A 19,267-nucleotide genomic window follows, 5' to 3' on the forward strand; every position below is an offset into this window, starting at 1 on the left:
TTCAGAGGATGGTTTACCTGTCAGGCACTGATAATTAGTTTGTGGTAACACAGCACTGAACAGTAATATGGGGTGTGCTTTTCGTGGTTTCTTTCAATGGAAAAAGATTATATAAAAAACCACTAAAAATTCTAGGACACCCAAATCAAAATTGCCATAATGGATAAATGACCATAGGGAATATCCCACTCTTGCAGGATGAGAAGGGCAGTTTCAGAGAAAGCATGAGCAAAAAAAAAAATATGAAAAGTGTTTTGAGTCAATAAATTCAAACGTTACAATACAGTCAAGATTTACAGTGGTTAACAACTGTCCTATTTTCATCTCTGGGGTTGCATTTTGCTCCTGAATTCAACTGAATCAATAGATAGATCTAGAAGAAATGTGTAATTTCAAAGAAAAGGAAGTTCTACAGAATGGCTGAGGGACACTTCAATGTCCTCCCTAAATTCCAAACTGAAATATAAATGGGAATTTCTGACTCATAGCCAATTTGTAATTTGTACATGGCAGCTCTTGCTATTCACTGTTAGTGCACAGGCTGAAGCCAAAAATTAGCATTCTTTCTATATGTAATTAGAATTAAAATACAATTTCAGAAAGCAGAACATAATTGTAGAACCAGATCTCACATCGCTACTCCTAAAATTATGATTGTCAGTTCCTTAATAACACTTTTACAGGAAGAAACCATCATTCCCAAAAAGTATTACCTCTGGAAAAAAAGCACTGTAATAATTAGTAGTAGTGCATGGGTATCATATTTGACTGAAATACAGAGTACTCTTCCTTTTTGTTTTCCCAATGATCATAACAGATTTTGTGTTCAATGTACTTGGTAAAATGTATCAGTATTTCTGTGCTACAGCCTTTGGTCCTCTGTATCCAGAATAAGTTCAACTGCCTCTTTAATGGGCATTTCTCCCATTTCTCTGCACTTGGCATATGCCATGAAAATGTCTGAAAGAATAATAGTCTGCAAATTTCTTCTTCCACGCTTTGGCACCTCGTAATTAAAAATCTGTGTATTGTCTGTGGTTATAAAACTAATGAAACCTGCTACTGTGAATGAAGTTGTTACAGAATCATAGTCACCCTCTCTGCTTGAGATTTTTTTTATTATGATTCCCTTTGTTATATATCTTCTCCTTGGAATTTTTCTTCCTTTGACAAACACCAATTAACTCTTAACTATGGATGTATCACTCTCTTTTTCATTATTATTTGATTTGCACAAATATTTTAATACAGCAGGCTAGTATTTTGGGGGAATATGAATGTATGTGATTAATTTAATGTGTTATTTTACATAGAAGTGGTACTTGAGATGAGCAGCACTTACACATCTTGTCATGCCTGATAAGCTGCACTTTCACCTTCAGGCAACAAATGATAATTTTTCTGGTAAATATATTTTTAAGATGTTCACATCCAGCCTAAAAATCGCTTTCTAAAATGTCAAGCTTACTTTAAATCCGTGGAAGGATAAATCATACAGTGTATGATAGCTGTACAACTTGGGGACAGTCATTCCTGGGATTGGGGTGCTTCCTGATAAAACCAAAAAAGACCCCAAAAAAGCAAAAAAAACCACAAACCAAAAAGTTCAAAAAAATGGGTTGTATATTTGTATTCATTATTGGTAACTGTAATACCTGAGTGCTGGCTAGAGATATTTAGCACAAGGACTTGGTGTAGAAAGAATAACTAGGAAAGCAAGTTGCCAAATTTCTTTAAAAGGAAGTACCTGGACATTTTGGTTTTTTTAGACAATGTGATATGAAAAAGAATAAATCAGGTTTAAAAAACATCTGCAAAGCAGTGCATGGTAAGTGCCTGAATCAGTGCCAAATAAAGCTGTTGTTCTGGGTAGTTCATTAACTTGGAAAATCACATTGTAATGGGAAATTATTACATTTAAATCATAGAAAAAGTTGTCTTAAAGTGATAAGAAGCAGCATTAGTCTGAGATGTGGGTTTTTTTGTTATGTCTTCAATAAGTTAATATTTGCGATGCACAAGGATGTAAAACACAGAATTTGCCCTGTAGATTGGCACTAATATTTCAATTCAAAGCCACTTTACTGTCATGTACTTGTCATAACAACAGTGGTGCCAAAAGTATTGCCAAATGGATTTAGGGCTCTGTGCTTTACAAGTTCAATGACAACTAAAATCAAGGCTGATCGTTAATCCTGAACCGTGAGGTTTTTAATTATCGGTATTATTGATAATTACTTTCATTATATAGTTTATTTTGCCCTATAATGTCACAACAATAAATTGTCTGCACTTAATGTGTTTTGGCATGACAAAAAAAACTCTGTGAATTTATATGGAGCTAGTAGAGAGATTGCATTCTTACTCCGTTTCTGTTAATTTCTCTTTCTGGAAAAGGTTAACATTACACCTTACAAAAACCCAAAAATTGTAATAATATCTTTGGCTGTGCTGGGTAAAGATACCTGTGCTCCAATGCAACAAAATGTACATTTTGGAGCAATGAAGAAATGTCTGGAATTCTCATTTGGACCCAATCCTTAAAGGAAGATTTAACAAATTTTAACAGATCCTAGAAAATTACCAGGATGGTGTGATTCATGAAAAATTAACCAGCTGAAAGGGCCAAGATATAATTTATCATAATATTCCATAATGAAGGGTCTGACCACTGGATCAAACCATTGCAAATCCTTGCTCAAGAATCTATGAAAAACTACAAATATAATTTGGGTTATTACTTAGAAATAGTTTTATGCTCAGAACTGGATGTAAAAATAGTGTGTGACCTCATAAATTGATCAGAAGGAGAACTTAAAGGGCACAAAATATTATATATACGGTTTTTATATTATATACATTTATATTAAAAACATATAAATGTGGTGCTTGGGAACATGGTTTAGTGGTGGACCTGGCAGTATCAGGAAATTGGAGTTGATGATCTTAGAGGTCTTTTCCATCCTCAGTTATGCTGTTTCCCTCTGTGGTCAGCTGTCAGCAAACAGCAGGAGCATTGAGGGCAGTGCTCAGATTTGTGCTCCTTTAAAGCCTTAGGAGTCACCTGCTGCCACCTCAGACCTTTTTTGGGTTATAATTAACTGCTGCAGTCAATTATGTCCCCAAGACCTGCAGTTCCAGCGACCTGGAGGTCATTGTGTTCAACCAGGGGAGAGGAAAACTGTAATTAAAAAAAAAAAGAAAAAGGCAATTACTAAATGTACTCAGACATATTTTGTACTCTGCAGTAATAACACAAAATCATATAACACTTTCCTAATGCATAAAGAGGAATATAATGGCACTGAAAAATGACACCATCTGTTGTTCTAGGGTTTAATTTCAAAGACCAAAGGAATATCTCCTAAGACACTTACCTCAGAAAGCTCAGGTGCTGTGAGTATCTGTAAGGCTAATGGAGTAAGAATTTTGTTTTTAAATAGCTAGAAGGTAATTTAATTGCAAAAGCATGACTAGCATGACTTACTTACTCATGTAAGTCTCTCCTGTTCTGCTTTTCATAGCTGCCTTTGGGCTAAGAGAGTTTTATTCTCATTATGATCATCTAGATGGCAGCTATAATCCTGTATTAATGTTAATGGAGGTTCACAAGGTTACAGCAACTCTTGCTGATATCTTTTATTTCTAGAATTTACATCAGCCTGAGTATGTTTTGCTGTTGCCACATACAGATTCCACTGGATTTTTCTATAGCCCTTTTTCTTCTGTTTGTAATCTTTAATAAAATTCTATTACATGCTGGAAATATATTTAACACCAGAGATCATTACATTGAAAGCTGAAGCTCTTTGGTTTTATGACTTACTCTATAGATGTCTTCATTATTATTACATTATATTGATAGTAAATTAGCTTCAAAGGGTTTTTTTTTCAACTGAATACAACCAAGGGAAATTGAAAAAAAAGCCCCTGGTATCTCTTATTTAGTCTGTAACCTTCCTAAAACAAGCTTCTCCTTCAAGTTTTAGTGACATGATATTTATCTTCATTAACTATTTGACCTCACTCCAAATAGCCTTTTTTTAATTAATGTCTTTACCTGTCAGAAGTTTCCATAAAGTCTCCTGTAATCTAATACTTAATATGGCTCAAAACACCATGGGTTACTGCTTGGCAGTGGTTGAAAAGCTGTATATATATATATTTTTTATGTATTTTATATATAATTTATATATATAATTTTATATATATAAAGTTTATATAGATTTGTATATTTATAAATTTATATTTATTTATTTATATATGTATTTATATATGTGTGTGTATATATATAAAATCTGAATTTCTTAGGGAATGTTTTAAATAACATCCCAACTTCCCTAATTTTGCTTCCGTCCAAAGCCAGGACCCCAGGCTGGAGCAGCCTCAAGCTTGCTGTGATGCTCAGCAGATTTCTGAACAAGCTTACTTGTCTTTTTGTCTCTCAGAAACAGAGAAAGACAAAACCCCTCAATTACTTTTCAGATGTTATTATTTTAGAGATATCTTTCCTCAGCTGCTCATAACAAGTGCGGGTTTTTTATTAATTTGTTTTTTTTCTCTCACTTTTTTTGCCTTCTGACAGCAGAGGTGATTGGTAAAATGTACATTATTTCTAATTTTAGTTGAAGTTGCATTTAGCAGAAAAGCAGTAATATATTTTTCACCTTTTGACTTTCCTGGCTGATGTGTTTGTTACATGTTCTGTTAAAAAACATGTGCATGTGAGCAATGACAATAAAACTGAATTAATGTGTCTTTGCAGTTGCACATTAGCAACCCCATTTTAATTTTATTTTAATATTATCCATATTTTCTATGGATATTCTGTGCAAATGAAGACAGAAAATGTGCAGAGGAGCTAACAGATCATTTTAAGTGGTTTACAAAATGGAGTGTAATTTTGAAAATACTCCCAAGGGAATTTTGCTACCCAGGGATATATTGAAGATTTATTTGAAAATTATTAATGCATGCATTCTTTATAAAATATGTATTATTAATCTTAGGAAGTTTGCCTTGATATGTGTATAGGGAGCCAAGTGGGAAACATTAGAGAAAGTCAAAATCCTTTTCCATTAAGACAGTTGAGATCCTTTTCTTTGATTTGAGCAAATATTCGTGAAGAAAATATTCATTGGGCATTTTGGCCATTATTGGGAATTTCCTAGTAACTTGATAAAAAGCATTGCTTTGACTCATAGAGCATAAGAATTAAAAATGAGCTAGTGGTTAAATCCAAGCCACTGAACTTCAATCTAGCCCTGAGCAATTTTAAAAACCACTTCCTGCCTTACACCTGAAGTTTCATCATCTCCCAAAGTGCTTCATCCTCCCCCCTTTTCTACATTTAGGATTTTATGTTAAAGTAATAATAGATAACATGCAAAATAGGAAAAGAGTAAATTAAATGTTACTTTGTTGTCAAATTGAAAGTTATTTAGTCTGAGGGAATGTGCTCTCATATAATGGAAAAGCAGACATTTAATTACAACAAAAAACTTTTAGCACCAAACCTGTTTTGGTTCAAATCCTTAAAAGTTATTTGGTTGGTGCTCAAATTGTGCTTTTGAAGCAATGGAGCCATCCAATTAATTACCATTAAACATTTAATTATTACATATTTTGAGGTAATTTATAGATTATTATTCATTATTGTTCATTATCCCACAGAAAACTGCATTTTCCTTTGTGATTGCTGTAGAAAATCAAGAGTGTTGTTGAAGGAATGTGTTTATTTGGTGTTTGCAGTTTCTTAAGTATTGTAACATCAACCTCCCACACACAGCTGAAGATGCTAAGTACCTTAACAGTTAGAGAAAATAAATTTCCTTTCCCTGCAGTGAAGGAGGAAGGGTACCTGTTTAAAACTTCAGAAGTGGTGGGAGAATGAAGCAGAATCTGTATTTAGACATGCAGTATATATATATATATATATGATATATATGTATGTCTATATATAAAGGGAATGTGAAATTATAGGTTTAGATAATTTAATATAACTAATTGGCTTATAAAAATTTACTAACAAGTTTTTTGTTTCTCTAATAATATTTATTATATGCATGAGTGTTCAATGAAACCGTGTGTTTTCAAAGCTGATTAATTCTATTTCTTTTCGTTTTAGCTGCAGATAAATTTACAATAGACATCTAGAGTTGCTGCTAAGCAAATGGTTATTAGAAGAAATCTGAAGTGAAATGATCCATACAAAGTGAACTAACTGCATTCTGGAATTAGACAGAAGTGTTCATGAGCAACTAAACTGCTAAAAAAAAAGTTTTGCTTTCTACCCCCAGTCTCTGATACCATGTTGGATTAATATTTTGGCATCACTGAAAGTTGCTTTATGCTGTGAATTTATTATCATACACATTAAGGACAGAAGAAACCCCTGAGGACATCTTGTCTCACCTGGCAGAACATTTGCCACATAGATTTTCCATCCAAATTTTGATGTATACCGTGAAAGTTTTATTCTACCAGTTTGCCACTAGTATGAAAAGCCCTAAATAATGCTGTCAGCCATGTCCTCAGGAGCAGAAATTCAGCAAAAAAGGAGCTATAAAGCTGTAACTCAGACCTGCTTTCCTATTTTGCATGTTGAGATCTAAGCTAACTAAGCCCAGATTTTGCCTGTTCTTACCTGGACATTCATTAGGAAAAAAGAAAAAAAAAATGACATCTCACTCTGAAATCCAGTCAGCTAGACAGAATTCTAGCCACCCCTTGTTCTCTATCAACCTTAAGCATATTTTGGTTTTTAGATAATAAAGAGCTGAACAGATGAAATTTTACAGGACAATGAATTTCCTAACAGAATAATTTAGTATCTGACATCATCATTGCTGACACCTGACTTCACTGTCCGCCCCATTAGTACTGATTATTTAAATTCAAGTTCTTTCCAAGCACATGGAATGATGCAGCTTTTATATTTAACAGCCTGCATGGAAATACCTTTCCAGTAAATCACAGCTGAATTCAGTGCAGTCCTGGCAAATTAAACACTGACATGTAATCCAGGCAGCAGCCCAAAACTATGAACAAAAAGGACAGAGATAAGTGTCAAGTCAAAAAAACTTGGGCCAAAGTTACCAAAAAAAAAGTGATTAAAGAAACAATGTTGAAATAAACATTTTACTAAACAGTATGTCCAACATCTGCCTCTTTCCTTTGTAAATCCTGCCAGCTCTTTATAACGAACATCTTTGCTATCTTAATGAAATTTGAGTTTAGACTTCTTTTCCTTATTCACATTTAGCAGAGGAATCATTAGGCATAGAATCAATAACAATGGAAATGTTTGAAAGGTAGAAAAGGCAGTAAAACTTCAGGTCTTCTAATTATAGTCCTATTTTTTATTTGATTTTCCTCTTTCATTTCAGATTTTATAATGACAACTACCTGTTTAATATTTGGCTAGTTACTTAACCCAAAGGCGCTTAGGAGTACTATGTGATTACATGTGATTTGTAGAATGGCTTTTAAAAATATATATGTTTTTATAGGAATACAAATATACATCTTGGAGATTTACAATTTGTCAGAGAATATTCTTGCCCTCCAGAAGAGAAGAGCTAGAAGTTACAGCTAATGGCATTCATCTTGGCTGGCTTTATGGACTAGTGGGCTGGTTATTTAGGCAGCAGGACCATTGAAATTTGGAAATATGGGATGGCATTCTGGTAGGAAATTTTTGCAGATTTAGTACACTTCAAACAATCAGTGGAAGGGAACCAAGAGCTTTGCAATCTTTGTTTTTCCCTTCATAAAATAATGTTCCTGTTACAGTCATAAGTACAAACAAGCCCAGCTGTGTGGAATTTAGCTGTCCTGAGCATCCAGAACAGTCCAACTTCAGCTGGGAGAAATGGCAGCAGAAAGAGCTGAAGGAGAGAAATGAGCAAGAAATGAATGAATTTCTATTCTATAGGATCTCCAACCTCTACAACCATCCATAAAAATCTGTCAAGTACTTCAAAGATTTTTGCCTAATACTTTCAGTTTCTTTACTCCATTTTGCAGTGAAGTTATATTTAGGGCATGATGTGTCCCTTTAGTGTTTGAACTTTTTATTTATCATTTCTCCTATATTGTAGCTCCTGATGTGAAGTCTACAAGTGTTTCTCATATTCATTCTGTATATTTTCATTCTGAAAATATAGGATTTCTATTTCAACTCCTTGGCACAAATGTTGCCATGAAGGAATATCTGTGACTGAAATATCAGTCACTAGGTTAAACTAAAAGTATTCTGGCTTCAAAGAGGATGCATATTCTGTATTTTTTCATTGGCAGGTCTTACTCCTGGTCTAAATGAAAGGGTTTTTTAATTATTATTCATTGTTATTCCCATCTATCATTAACCAAGTACAATTAGAATGAAAAATACCAATGGTTACCTGTGTCTTTTTAAGTTTATTACTATCTTTATTTATCTGTAGTGATTTCTGTGTTATTTTCTTTCTGATGGAATAGCCTGGCTTCCAATAACCACTGAAATGTCACAATCTGTTTCTCTCTGCTTGTATAAAGCACTTTTTCTGTGCCTGTGCAGCAAACAGCAATGATTCTCACACAGCAGGAAGAAAATCTGTTCCTCTACCAACAAACACTTGTCATGAGTTTTTGGACACAGCTTGTCCAGGTGGAAAAATTAAGAAGAGGAAAAATATACAGTTGTTTCACTAATTGTGAAACTGTTTTAATCAATGTTAGATTAGAGATGCCTCCTCCCTGGGGCAGAATTCCATTGGCTGCTCACTGAATCTAACACAGAAGAGCAACAAAATGCATTTGCAAATATACATATTTCATATATATATATACACACACACATATATATATGCACATATATATACATATATATACATATATATATAAGGGATATTGAGATAGAGATGATGTAGATAGATATAGATACAGATTATATAGATATAGATAGATAGATATAGATATAGATAGATATAGATATAGATATAGATATAGATATAGATATAGATATAGATATAGATATATATAGATATAAGGGAACCAAGTACCTTCCTCTAAATTTCTACCCATGAAAGTAATGCCATATTTTGGACTGTCACAATAGCAAGAGCTGTAGTTCCAAATCCTGAGACATTTGGGAAAAAAAAAAAAAAAAAGAAATGTGTGATTTCATGGTTCTGTGCTTTCTCCTCCTTCATGTTTCTGTCATGCTGTGCCAGAATACCCCCTGGAGAATCACAAGGGTAGACAGAAAAGTTTAAGGTCTAACTCCCTCTGCAGATCAAATGGGAGAGAAAAAAGTGAAAAATCATCTCAAATGCATGATTTTAAGATTAGACTAGCCTCCGTAGAGTTGCATAAAATTGCTACTGTGTGAATTTAGAGCCAAAAATAGCAGAAGCACATCATCTAGCTTTTTTAAAAAAGTTATTGACTTGCATAAAATTCTGCTGAAAGGCAGTAAAAGTGTTACATAAACACCAAGAGCAGTTCGACTTGGCCGAGGTGACCCTTCATCTTCAGACAATAATGCTGTGCCTAGATATTTACAGTACATTTAGTGTACTATATCACACCTGCTGGGCTGAGATCTTCAGCTACAGCTAGTAAGCCTAAATCTCTGTCAGGAGGACATAAAAACCCCCAGCCTGTCTCCAGGTAAAACACTTAGAGATTAAAATGTGTGTATTATTTATTGAAGAAGTTTTGGTGGTTGGTTTCTGTTTTCTCTCAACAGCCTTTTCCCAAATGCTAGGAGGTGTAGAGAAATGTATAACACTAATGGGATAGATATCCCAGCATATGATACAAACATAATACAAATTAAAGTCCAGGTTCACCCTGCTGCTGTACAGTCTGTAGTGTACAAATGATGCAAAACCTGTGCTTTGGAGTTGGATATTTTTCATTTTTTTCTACTTTTATGACTGTGTATTTCTAAAGTTTTTCTATTCCTGCGCAGAAGGTAAACCACAGTTTACTTGCCATCTTGATTTTTTATTTGTTCCTATCTTTATGTTTTAAATGTGGGAAGTCTCAGGAAGCCAAAAATGGATTCATGCACTTTTCATGTTTAGGGTCTGAAAGAAGCTTGTATGTATTTGGAGATGGAATTATTTCTGTGTTTTGCCATAATATTCTTAATTTTGATGGAGTGCTGTGTCACTTACTGTCCCTGAGTAGGGTTAGCTTTGTACAGTGCAGCATGGGCAACTGAACAAAACAAAGCTCTTTTCCTGTTATTTGCACTATTAATTTATTAATTTATTAATTAATTTGTAATTAATTGATGCTGCATTTTGCCATGCAGTACTTCTGTTTTCTCATTTATGGAATAAAGGGCAATGTTCACTGCAAAACACAGGAGGTGAGCTCTCTTCAGCAGGCTGGTTCTTACCAGATCCATGCTTTTCCATTGTTCTAAATAAGTTTTGATTTATAATGTGACAAGCAAGAATTAAAAACCAGGAGACAAGATGGAGACAACGTTGCATTAATATTTGCTGTTGTTAGTGACATGCAGACATGTTATCAAAACATACTGTATTTGGGTTTTTTTACTTACCATTGGTCTCAAATGCCTTTTTTTTTCTTTTTTCTTTTTTCTCTTCTTTCTTTTTTTTCTTTTTTTTTCTTTTTTTCTTTTTTTTTCTTTTTTTTCTTTTTTTTTTTTTAAATACCATTGTGGATGCCCTTTTCCTTACATGCTTTCTGACAATACTCTGCAGCCTAGTTGCATACTCAGGGCTATAGTTGTCAAGGTACATTGCAGAAAAATACTTTCAAAACATTTTTTATGCTTAGAAGGATCTCCTGGATAAAAAAAAAATTGTGTCGTTTATTGCCAGACAGTTATAGGAGATTTTCAGCCAGACACCTGAAAATCATGGTGAAGTTTACTCTCTCTTTCTTGGGTTTCAAAAACATATTCAGAAATAAGACTTGAAGAACACTTTTCTTAATGTCAGGCAAAAAAAACCATAGCAGAGCTTTCCTGCCTTTAAAAAAAATATTATAAAAATATTGATAACTAAATATTTTTAATCTGGTCTGTAACAAGGATAATATTCCACAGAAATGAACTGTTAAATAATTAAAGGACATCAAAAGGAGATGCAGCTTTTACTATGTGCAAAGCCAGTTGTTTCTCAAGTTGCTCCAATTTTTTATTTGACCAAGAAGAACAATAAATTAAAACTTTATAATTGAAATACAAATTATTAATGTTGTTCATGCCAGAAGTTTATTAAATTATTAATGTTTTTCATGCCAGAAGTTTATTAACAAGTCCTTTGAAAGAACAATAATTCAGGAAGGACTTGATATGCTATCCAGTAATATTTCTAGATAATCCAGTAATATTTCTAGATGAGCTCCATAGAGCCCTCAGTAATAAATGTAATTCTTTCCTTGGCCATTCAGAGGTTGTTCTATTTTATCTAGGTGACACAGGCTAAGGTGTGTTTGCTGCAATGAAGTGCCTTGAAAGCAACTTAGAAATGATATTTTTAGGCTCTTAAATATATCCAACAGCATATGCATGCCCACACAATATAAATAAAGGGTTTAGGACCCAGTTCTCTTGAGATGTCTGTGCAAAGGATGTCCATGGAGCTGAGCAAATCACTCTCAGATTAATTATAAAGTGACTGTGGCAGATATTTATGATAAGTGAGTCAACTGGAGAGCCATGGGATCTGAACTCAGCTCTCAAATCCTGTAATATTACACCAACATTTCCTTTAAAGCATGTGCCAGCATGGAAAATTTATTTCAGGGAAATGTCACAACAGAGAGGTCATAGAAAAACGCTGCAGCTGGGGACTAAATAAATAGAGGCAAGGGTAGTCTTACAGGAAGAATTCCCTTTTTTGTAAGGCAGTGAACATTCCCAGCTTCCCCTGGAATTGCTGTGGTTGTGCCTAGGACTTTTCAGGAGCAAACCCCAAATGTGTTATCAACAGCTTTCCCCCAGCAGTGAGCTCTCCTCCAAATTCATCCCATCTATTCAGCTCACACATTGCTGCATGGTTAGAAGCAGCACTGGCTTTTGGCAAATATTTCTATCCTTAGCCCAGCTGACTTCAAAGAAAGGAAACTGAGGAGCAACAGAGCATCTCTCTCACCTGTAAAAGTCAGACTACTGATGTAAAGTAGTAGCATCTACCTACAGAGTAGTAGAGATCTAACAGGACTATTAAATTTTCCAGCTGGATTCTATGAAGTGTGATTTATTTGTTGTTTTTTAAGGCACAAGTTTCATATATTGGTATATACTCCAAAAAGAGATGTTTTTCAAAAGACACTTTCCTCCTCTGTAAATATCAGCCAAATGATTAAACACAAGGCAGAAGCTGTAGGCAGCTGTGGGAACACCTACCTGGTTACAAGCAAAATCCCAACAGATGATCAAAGAAAGCAAATATTTCACCAGTTCCACTGATTGCTCTTATGAAATGCAGATGACAAGACTGAAATCTTATATTGCTTTTCACTGACAATGTGTAATTTCCATTTCCACAGGCTCAATTTACAGGTTCTTACACATGTACAAATTTTAGTCTGGTATTTATGTTAGCATATTTTGATTGAATTTGCTGTATGAAGAGGAATATTGGCTGTTTTTATCAAAGGAAAGCCTGTTTGGGTTTTGGTAGAATGATAAGCCAAATGTGCTTTAAATTCACTTTGCAATTATGTCCTCTACAAAAACAGAGCAGGTAAACACTAGGCTAAATTCCTACAGGTAACAAAGGAGAAATTAGGAAGATGCACAATGCTCAATATGTTCTATTTTTCATTGTATTACCATGAAATTCCAGAGCACAGGTGCTCTTGTAAATGGTACTCATTTGGAAAACGTTAATGTTCAGTGACCTACAAAGTTGAATAGCTGGATTTTGTGGTGATGTTACACTGCAGTGTGATTTCGGGTAATGTTGGAATAACATCTGTTGGCATATTTCAGTATTTTTTCTTGCATTACAGAGTAGTTCCACAGGTGTGCAGCTGCAGATCTCAGTTCTGTTATCTGCAGAAAAATATAAGTGTCTTTTTTATTAAAATCTGTCTTGTAACTGTACAGAAGTATGTAGCAGTACATTGCTCTGTACATTACATGCACCTGAATATCCTCCATGGCAATTAATAAATTAATAAATTCCAGACTATTAATAAATTCCAGACTTACACAGGTTAGTTCTCTTATCACCACACCCTACCAACCCACACTTTAAATTCTTTATTTCCTTTGCTAAGTTGGTTTTCAAGTAGTAAGGAGGTTTGATTTCAGGTATGTGTGCACTAAGCACTACTTAGAAGTACTTGGATTGTTTTATGCTGGCCATTATTGATTCAAATTGAATTTGGGCTGTAAATGTTTAACCTCACTAGGCTACAGAACTGTGTAACATGTGGGATTTTCTTTAGTGAGAATTTTCGTGAACAGGCAACTGAAAAAACTGACTCAAATAATTTCAGGTTTTCATTGTCTCATATATTTCACACCAACATGTGCTATGCAACAAGAAGGTGTTAATGTTTTTCCACAGTTTAATCTAAATTGTTATTTATGACTTCCACAAGGTTAGTACAAGGAAAAACTATTTCTAAATTCTGTTTGCAGTTAGGTAATTTTGTCTCTTTCTCTTGTATAATCCTACCAGAACTTTGGTTTGTTGCCTTTTGTTTTTTCTTCTCTAAGCATGTGACTTAGATATTCTCTCTTTTGTTTGCAGTAAAATAGAAGTAAATACATCATTCTGACTGTTGAAAATTGGGGTGCAATGAATCATCACAGTGCTTCTCTTATAGAAAAAGAGATGGTTGTATACATTTTCACAAGGGCTTTCACACCCTCAGCTGCATGGAAATATAAATCAGAAACTGCAGTTGTTCCAAGGTAGTGAGGCAACTGAAAGTGTTGGTTTAAGGTTCTGTTAGAAAACTGCAATTATCTCAAATATGCAATGCTTTCAATATAAGCTGTATGAGGAAAAAACAGCAGAATTCAGTGCACAGCAACAAACCCATGGAACTTCTTTTTATGTGTAGCTAGACATTTTTGGAATTGCTCTAAATTGGCACCCACTGCCTATTTAAATGCCCTAGAAGAGCCCTCCAGCTATTTCTGTAGAAGAACACTGCTCTCCTGTGAATCTTCCCTCCTTTACCAGCCCCTTGCTGTCCTGGAGGCAGTTGGGTGTCAAATACCAGCTGCCTGAAAACAGTTAATAGAATTCCCCTACATCCTGTAAATGCAAATCCATTCTGTATATTACTAGAGGAAGCTGACCAATTATTATTTTTATCTTCTGTTTCTGTGCTACTTTCCTATCTCTGAGCACATTTGTGAGTTAACCTTGAGGTGGTTAAGATGTAACTTTTTCCCCCAGGAGATTGACTTTATCTAGAATACATATTTAGTAGGAAATACTAAAAACAGTGTTTGAAAACGCCAAGATATCTTCCCTTGTTCTTGACAAATGAAACTTTTATTATTTTCTTTTAGGATAGCTTTTTTTTCAAGGACTCCAGAACACTAAAAAAGCAAAAATTTAAACCCATTTAAATGGTAGTAGCATATATGAGGGAAAATTCTGCACTCATAGTCAGGTTATGAAAATAATTATTCAGGGAATTGACATCTAGCTATGTCATCTGTCATCCCAGATGATCCATTTGAAAGAAAAGTCCTTTCACTTTGATGGATGTTCAGCCATGTGAGATCATTGTGGATGTTCATCCCCAAAAAATTCTTTTATAAGCAAAACAAATGTCTGTGAAATGTGAAGAAGATGAATTGCGATCTTTCAGTACCCATGTTGCAGATATCCTAACAATTTCCATTTCTAATAAGAGTGGGGTTGTTCCAGACTATTTGAACAACTTACTAGAGTTTTGCTCAATGCTTATTTTTGGCACATTATTTGGAAAAATAAGCAGCTATTTATTTTTTTGGCATAAAAATAAGCAGCTATTTTCCATCTTAAAGACATTTGAATACAGTGCAAATTGGAGCAAAAAGAAAATAACCACATGGGCAAACATGTTTGCTTTAGAAACAGTATGTAGGAGTTTTAAGATCTGGTACATTATAGGATTTGCAGTCCTTTAAAAAGAATTGTCCTATCTGATTATATCTCTGTAGATATGCAATAAATAGATATAAAAATGAAAATATGTCTCACCCATGTACTGTTGAATAATATTGACTATAGAAAAGCTAGTTATCTCTACTGTAAAACATGCCAAATATGTATGTCTATATATGTCCAGTGACCATCACACTTACAGAAATATGTAGCTTTATTACTGGGGTTTTTTATTGTCTTCTCATTTATTTTTGCATGTGAGTTACTGTGGAAGATTTTTAAATCAGGATACAAAGAAAAGAAATACAATGGGTTTTTTTATACTATACATAGATATTAATCAATATTTGTCTGTGAATTCTGTTGTGGAAAGGTGTAATAGATACTTAACTACTTTACAATCTAAAATTTGGAATAAGGTGCTCTTTAAGGTCCTGTTCAACCCAAGCCAGTCTGTGATTCTATGAAACTTGTAGGGCTAGGGGTATAACTCAAAAGTCTATAATACAATTATATCCAGTTCAAAATGATGTGAGCTTTTGTAATTGCAAATGATGCTATTCAAAAAAGAAAGGTGGAGGAAAACATTATGGGTTTAGCACCTTTTTCTTGGCCAAAATTAGTGTATGAGGCATTACAGGGCAGCTGGCCTGTGTGTGTGTGCAATGTACCACAGAGTCACTGTTTCCAGGAGCAGTCAGAGCTGCCTTTGGAAAGGTGATATCTCTGGCTCTTGATCTATGCACCTTGCCCAGAAAAGCTCTGATAACTTCATCCACCTGCTAAATACAAAACTGCTCCTGTTTTACAGTAAGTGCCAAAAATCCTTGAGCAACTCGGGACCTCCTTGACATGCCAAAAGCCACTTCCATCTCAAAAGAATATAAGACATGTCCCAGAACAACCCAAAACTGAGTGCACTGAGAGGTGGGGATGACTCCTGCCTTGGCTGTTCCTGTCTGTAGCATTTGGCAAACCATCTGGTCAGCAGCCTTGGTGAAGATTGGCCAAGAGGAGCAACCCCAGTCCAGGGGGATCTCTCAGTCTGGCCTCACTCAACATGCCAAACTGATGGCACAAAGTGTGGCAACACAGATTCTTTCCCATGGGAATTTTTCTCTTCTTCTTCCTGTGCTTTTATAAATAAAGATAAACTTTTAATGTTATTAAAATGGTCTCTGGAAAGATAGGCAGTTCAAGCCTGGCCAATCAGCCTAGGGGGAGGTTTTGAATTGACCCAATCTGGACGACCTGTGAAAGTCTGTATAAGTTCTAAAAAGTAAATAACAAATTCAGAATTGTGTCCAGCTGAGATTCTGTCTGGCTTCTTCACTCTGCTAGCGGTTCAGCAGTGACAAGGAAGTGCAGCTGGCACAGCAAAGCCAGGCTGGCAAGTCTTCTTTGCTGTAGGTGGTTTTTGAATGTTTGCAGGTTGGGTTCATGTAACCTTCAAAACGTGTTTCTGGACAAACTGCAGGATTTCAGTATTTGAAGTTCATCAAAATGGGCATATGGAGACACTGCTCGTGATCAGAGGGAAACCATCAAACCATCCTGGCTGTCCTAGAACTGAGGGTTTTTGGTCCTTGGATGTCATGAACTTGCACTCTGCCAGAAACTGCTTAGTTGGTTTGCTTACATTGAAAATGCTGTGCAGTCTTGCCGTTAGATCACCATGAGTTCCTTTTTTCCCTTTTTTTTTTTTTTTTTTAATGAGGAAATTGATTATCACCAGCAACCCTCAGTGTAGAAAAGAGTAATCTGTGACAGTCTAAGCAACAGGAAATAATTGCATTGATGTGACCCATATTGGTGTTGGCAGGTTGCCTAGCAAGTCCTCCTGTCCATAGCACTGTGGCATCCCACCTGAAAAACTGCTGACTGCAGAATAAGGGTTGGGCAGTCATGCCAAAAAGTGATGTGAGAAGAGCCAGAAGGACTATTTCTAATATGGGGTAAAACTGAGCTACATGTCAAAGTCAAAAAATCTTTTGAAAGGTGGAATTCAGTTGACCTAATTTTGCAGTTTTATTTAGCAGTGGAGGTGAGGCTATTATAACAACAGTGCAAACTTTGAGAAGAAAAGCTCAAGAAAAAGGTGATATCAAACATTTCTAGTGTTTGATATCAGAAATGAAAAACAGATAAAGTAAATTTATAAAATATATAATGAAAAACTTATAAAATATATAAAATACATGAAGGAAATTTCAAAGGCATGAAGGAGAACTGGGCTTTTATTTATCCCACTTCAGACTTTAGAAGAGATCTCAAAGAAATAAGGAGTCTGGTTTGCTTCTCTCCAAGTATTCTGCAAGTTTTGCTGCAACCCAAGCACTCATCAACAGTCTAGTTTCCTCTGCAAGCATTTAAAACAATTATTTCATTTTAAACAATTGTTTCAAGTATCTGAAATGCAAAGCTTGGGTTTTAGTCAAGCTTGTAAGGTCTCACTAGTAAGAGGCTGTAACTTCTAAATTGTTTCAAAGAAAAAAAAAAATGATTTCATGTTCCTTGAAAAAAAGCTTGCATTTGAAATCCCATATTGAAAAGATTTGAGGAGGGTTTAGAAAGCTTTAATTAAATTGGGAAGGACTTCATAATCTTTATCCAGACAATTTCACTCTGGAATACTTGATGTCATTTTTATTAAGTGAGGTGTCAGTCTAGTAAACAGGCCTCACTCAGAGAAATAATAGCATATTCTTTTTTATATGAGAAGTTATTTTTAATAATAAAACATCCTATTTGCAAAGTCTTCCTGTAAGACTCACACATCATCAGCAAGCAGATAAGCCTCTAAATTTTTTTTGTGAAAAAAGCCAGTGTTGGTCCTAAAATTTTAGAGAATAAAAATGCCTAAGCAGATGCAAGAAGCCCTCTGGTGTTTTGGTCAGAATTCAAATTTAAAGGATCCAACCAGCATCTTCCCTCTGCTCTGCTTTCCTCCTTTGGCCTCTGTGAGAAGTGTGGTGCTTTAAACTTGAACTTCAGATATACAGATCAGTGTCACCTCAGGGTAACAGGATGAGAAAGGATTGGAGGTGATGGCTGTGGGATAGCTGAGGGGATGCAGTGTCCATCAGCTAGAAAGCAGGGAATGAGGGTTGGGCTGGTGTCTGTCTGAGCAGTGCAGCTCTGGTGAGTGATTTATAAAGTTTGTTGCAGAATTGGATCCTACTGGCTAAGGCAATCGTATAGAAATTGGAAAACCTCATAAAATCTTGTCTTTCATTCTGGGAGAGAAAAAAGAAGAAAAGCTCTAATATGTTATAATGCACTTCACTCTTTTGAAAACTAAAGAGGGGACAACCAGAAATTTTCCTGTTTTCCAGTTTCCTAGAAACAGGAAATGCTGTAAACATCCGAAAATGTGACACTTGGAAAGCACTTTCTTGATGACAGCTCACCTAAAACATCTCAAACTTCCCCTCGCTCTGTGGAAATGAGTACAACATGCTGAGAAATCGTGTATCATTTGCTTAGGTACATTTTAAGCAAGAATCAGATTCTGAAACAAGAAGCTCTATGGCCAAGCCTTTATTCTCCTCAGGCAATAAGGCTCAAAGCTGTCTGGTTCTGCTGGCATCCCAGGTGGATTCACAGAGTGGGGTAGTCAAGAAATCAAGTGAACATATGTTTTAGCATTTATTGGACATTTGCTTCTTTTATTCGATGGGAAGAAATTTAAGTTTGAAGAACTGTAATTTCTTTCAGTCCAAGCAGACAGGTCACTCAATGCAGGTAATAAATGGCATTTATTATTTAACAAAACAATTGTTTCTATTGATCTTTCAGATTTGTTTACCTCCACATTACTTCCTCCAGCAGTCAGTTGCTCTAGAAAACTAACAAATCCTCATTGGAGAGCTGTTAACCTGAGGCTATTTGAACTATTTTATTTCAACTGTGAATTGAACTATTATTGATGGTTCAAGTTAAATTGTAAATAGTGACCTGCTTGGTTTGGTTTCTCCTGTTCTCCAACATTTTTGGAAACTTTGTATAACTTAATAATTCAATGCAGTATAAGTGACATGAAAAGGATTTCAAAAATGGTGTCTGAAGTTCTGACTTTCCTTTGCAGGGAAATTATTTTGCTTTGTTTCCTGTCACCCCCCTGAAGATTTCAATATGTCTTGCAGACAGTTTGATGCTTTCAGGATTGTTTCAGTGCA

The 19,267-nt window shown here is 35.0% G+C and overlaps 1 protein-coding gene across 1 annotated transcript in view; it reads left to right on the plus strand.

Annotated features, from left to right (window-relative positions):
• Positions 1-19,267, plus strand: part of LUZP2 (leucine zipper protein 2) — a 125,983-nt gene that overhangs the window by 94,787 nt on the left and 11,929 nt on the right. The window lies entirely within an intron of this gene.

The sequence above is a fragment of the Lichenostomus cassidix genome, chromosome 5 (genome assembly GCF_008360975.1).
Source record: "Lichenostomus cassidix isolate B80296 chromosome 5, HeHo_3.0, whole genome shotgun sequence".
Classification (NCBI taxonomy): domain Eukaryota; kingdom Metazoa; phylum Chordata; class Aves; order Passeriformes; family Meliphagidae; genus Lichenostomus; species Lichenostomus cassidix.